Genomic DNA, 5,085 nt, shown 5'->3' with positions numbered 1-5,085 from the left:
TGCGGTACGTGGGCCTCTCACTGTTGTGGCCTCTCCCGTTGCGGAGCGCAAGCTCAGCGGCCATGGCTCACGGGCCCATCCGCTCCGCGGCATGTGGGATCTTCCCGGACCGGGACACGAACCCGTGTCCCCTGCATTGGCAGGCAGACACTCAACCACTGCGCCACCAGGGAAGCCCGAGAAACATTTTTGTTCTCTTATTTATTCTTTTTCCCTTCCTCTGACCACAGGAAGAAGAAAGTCTCAGTTGGGAGCTAGTCTGTCTTTACTACTTTGGGTGATGCTGCTACAATCCCTCTTGAGAGAGAGAGATCCTTCAATTGTTCTCACCACATTATCCCATAAAACAACATTTTTCTTTTTCACTTGTATCTACTTTGTGGTTATCTTCTATTTCTGAAAGTTGATGCTGGGGCTTTTAACTGAAAATTGTGAAGTTTCCTATTACAATAGATGTTCTTTAAAAATAGGGAGACAATTGAAAGGAGAATATTCAGTAAGTAAAAGTCATGGTGGCTGGTTTGGGGCAGAAATCGTGGCGATGATATGTGAATGACTGGAATCTGGGGACCCTGGGGGCCTGTGCTCTAACGGGGGACCCGTCCTCTGATGCCTAGCCAGCCTGGCCGCTGGATGCCATGAAGCCACGTAAACCTCCAGGGCCCTAGCTTTGCACCAGCACTCTCACATAGCCTTGTGACCACTACAGAGAGCTGCTGCATGGCAACCCAGCAGTCATCTTGAAGACTAATATTTATTTGGCAGTAATGGTGAGCCTAACACCTTGCTAAACCCTTTAAATGCAGGATCTTATTTAATCCTCACAGAGATAAGGACTCTAAGCCTCAAGGTCATACAGCCTGTGAACAGCGGATTCAGGATTCAAATCCCAGAAGTCCAACTCTAGAGCCCAAGCTCTTTGCCAGGGGCTGCAAACTCACCATCCTCCAGCCAAATCTGGCACACTGTTTTTCCTTTATACTTTAAATTACTTTAAGTGCTGATTATTCTCCAATTGTGGACTGATTGTAAATGCATTCACCTATTCCCACACCTCCATCATACCAAATTGTCTTATGCTATTAAATGCTTGGCCCCAAAAGTAGGGTTGCCTGATCTACCAATAAAAATACAGGACACCTAGCTGAGGTTGAATTTCAGATAAACAATGAATATTTTTTGTGTAAGTATGTCCCAAATATTGCATGAAACAAACTTAAACTAAAATTATTCATCTTTTATCTGAAATCCAAATTTAACTGGGCTTCCTATATTTTTTTCTGGCAACTTTACCCTGCTGGCATTTGTATTTATAACTCCTGCCCTGTACTCCGTTCCCTCAGAGAGGGGAAAATTTATTGAGCATTTACTCTGTGCTAGTTTTGAGTGGAGCCCAGAGCAATCAAGGGCTCTGCAGCAGCTCCAGGCAGCAGTTCAAGCAACACTGTTGCTTGAGCCACATGATCAGGCAGACCCCATGATACTAGAAGTATCTATGATGCCATGTAGAGTGTTTAACAAACCCCAATAAGGGAGTTACAGAGACCCCTAGAGGTCTGGAGCAAGGTCATACCATCTTCAGCAGAGAACTGTACACCGCTAGAAAAAACAGCTCGTGACCTGTTACTGGGCCATCAAGTGACCATGAGGCCAGAGCTTCCCATCATGCCCTAGGCACTGTTATCCACCAAGCTGTAAGGTCAGGCAGGACCAAGAGCCATCCATCATCAGGTAGAAGTAGACATCTAGCTTGGCTCAAGGTGCAGCATAAGTAAAGCTGCATGAATAGGTGGCCCAGACACCCACCTCCCTTGTCACCTGTGTCACCTACTAGTGTTCCCCTACACTTCTCCCTTGGGTCACACCTATGGTCATGTGACCAGCTGATGGAGGAGAAAAATACCTGAGCTTGGTCCATGAAGGGGTTGGTGTTAGCTGAAAACGGATGCTGTTCAGGGTTGACACTGAAAGACGGGAATGAGAGGGAATCCTCCCAGCAGGCAAAGCTTCCGGAAGCACACCTGGTCATCCACTTTGAGAAAAGAAAGAAATGGCCAGATATTTATAGTCTCGTGGGCTGAGGCAAATGGCTTAATAGTTTAAGCAGGGACCTGGAAGAAATACGAATTTTTTTAATATTTATTTATTTTCTTTATTATTATTATTTTTTTTGGCTGCATCCGGTCTTAGTTGCGGCACGCGGGATCTTTCGTTGTGGCACAGGCACTTTATTGTGGCCTGTGGGTTTTCTTTCTCTAGTTGTGGCACATGGGCTCCAGAGCATGTTGCAGCTCGCAGGCTCTCTGAGCGAGCTCAGTAGTTGTGGTGCGCAGGCTTAGTTGCCCCGCGGCACGTGGGATCTTAGTTCCCCGACCAGGGATCAAACCCTCGTCCCCTGCATTTGAAGGCAGATTCTTTACCACTGGACCACCAGGGAAGTCCCAAGAAACAAGATTTAGAGATTGGGCATGCCAAAGAAGATTTAGTAACTGCCACTGAAAGTATGTATGACCTGCCACCAACGGGGACTACCACTGACTGCCTGCTATGGTACCATCCATTCAGGTGATCAACCAGCCTCTTGGACCAGCAGAAGGGCTGAGGATTAGTGAAATTGAAATGGACGGTATTCTGAGTACCGGTTAAGGCCTCATGATCAACTGCAACACCAGGGACTCTAGTTAGTTTTGGAAATTTCCCATGAATTATGACTGCATCAGTTTGCTAGGGCAGCCATAACAAAATACTATAGACTGGGTGGCTTAAACAACAGATATTCACTTTTTCACAGTTCTGGAGGCTGGACGTCCAAGATCAACGTGCCGGCAGGACTGGTTTTCTCTGAGGCTCTCTCCTTGGCTTGCAGGTGGCCGCCCTCTTGCTGCCTCTTCACATGGTGGCCCCTCCATGCACCCTCGTTCCTCGTACAATCTCCTCTTCTTTTAAGGATACCAGCCAATTGGATTAAGGCCCATCCTAATTGCCTCTTTAACTTGAAGAGTTAAAGGCCCTGTCTCCAAATACAGCCATATTCTGAGGTATTAGGGGTTAGAGTTTCAACATATGAATTTGGGGGGACACAATTCAGTCCATAACAATGATCACCCAGCATTCCAGAGCAGCTGAGCCTGTATAGGGTGAACTTAATATGAAAAGCAAGTTGACCCAAGCAGTGTAAGCGGTGGACTACAGATACTGGCACTGCCCTGCCCAGGCCCCCATAACTGGGCACTAAGCCTCACAGCTCCCCCTTCTCTAGAGAACTGCTTTCAGCTGACAGGAGCCACCCCACCTCCATGGGGGACAGCCATCACAGATGATGGACTGATACGAGCAGGGACAAGGCCAGTCCCTGTGCCTGAAAGTGGAACAGTGCTGAGGTGTGCTCTTCTGCTCCCTTTCATAGCAGATGATCAGAGCTGCAGGAGAAATAGCTCGAGGTACCATCCAGCACTGAGAAGGCTGTGAATTCATGTGCACAAGATGTTCATTACTGGAGACAAGGGGGGAAGTTATGGTACGATACAGCCTTTGAAATGTAACACTAAAATTATATGTGCTGATGTGGGAAAAATCTCCAAGACATGTTAATGAAGGATGGAGGAACAAGGTGCAAAATACAATGTAGTTTGATCCTTCTATGACTGTTGTAAAGGATAAGTGCTTTCTGGAAGGACAGACAGGAAGTGTCTACAGTGATTAAAATTCCAGGGAGTAGAGTGGGCTGGGATGAGGAAGTTGTACATCTGTGCGTCACTCAATATCCTTTTGTACTTGCGAAATTTTTATCCTATACGTGTATGACTTCCCCCAACATTTTACTATAAACATATTCATACATACAGGAAATTTGAAATAATTACATAGTAAGCACCCATATACCTACACCGAGATTCTACAATGAACAGTTTGCTATGCTTACCCTATCACATATCTGCCAATCTATCCATCCTTCCATCCATCCACCTTATTTTTTTATGCATTTCAAAATACATTACAGAGAGCAGTTCATTTTATCTTTAAACACTGCAAGATACCTTTCATTAACTAATGTTCAGTAGTTGTTTATGTTTTTTAAGTTTAAGGTAAAATTTATAAAGAATGAAATGCACAAATATTTAAGGGTATCTATGTGTCATTTTTATACCCGATGTTCTTAACCTTTTTTTAAGAGTGCCGGCACTGGCATCCATTGTTCCACTTTCAGCCAGCACTGACTGAGCCCCTACTGTGTGCCACGAAGGGTGGCAATGTGCTGGGGCAACACAGTGGACAGGACCAAGTTGCAGTTTTCATGAGCTCCCACTCCGGTGGTGGGGGGAGGGGAGCAGACAATATGCACGTAAATGAATAAGTAAATAAAATCATTGAGTGCTGAGTGAAAGAAGCCAGATGCAGCAGGGTACATATTGCATGTTCTATTTACATGAAGACCAAGAACAGACAAAACCAATTTATGGCTGAAAAAAAATCAGAAACCACCCCCGATGGGGGCACAGGGCTAGGAATTGGCTAGAAAGGGGCATAAGGGAACCCTCTGAGGGGTTTGGGTTACACAGGTGTATGTATTTGTCAAATCTCAGCAAATGGACACTTAAGATCTGTGCTTTTTATTGTATATTGAAAGTTTTTCCATTGCAGCCCACAGACTGGGCAGCCCCCAGGATAACTTTAATGGTTCTAGAGAGCTCTCTGGCTAAAAACCAGTGCCACATCTGTCAGATAATGTTGACAGTCTTATCAAAAGTGATATTCCCATGGTGCTTAGTGTTTTTCTGATTCTTTCTATCTCTGCATGGTTCCTTGAGGGCTGTGATGTTCAGGCCTGTGTGTTCTGAATGGTCAGTTCTGCTGTCATCCTCAGACCCTTCCGGTCCCCAGTTGCCTTGCAAAGGTCATCACCAACGTTTTTTTGGAGGGAGACACAGGGAGCCGATCTTGGGAGCCAGGGCAGACGTGGCACCCACTTTCTCATGGGCACATGGCTTTGGTCTCGTTGGGTTGAACTTGGGTGTCATGGAGGAGGCAGCTGGTGTTAGAAGAACCCAGACGCCAGCTGACAAGAGACGGATGCACCTTGGCCTC

This window comes from Lipotes vexillifer, unplaced genomic scaffold, assembly GCF_000442215.2.
Source record: "Lipotes vexillifer unplaced genomic scaffold, Lipotes_vexillifer_v1.1 scaffold75, whole genome shotgun sequence".
Lineage (NCBI taxonomy): Eukaryota > Metazoa > Chordata > Mammalia > Artiodactyla > Lipotidae > Lipotes > Lipotes vexillifer.
This window is presented reverse-complemented; position numbering follows the sequence as displayed.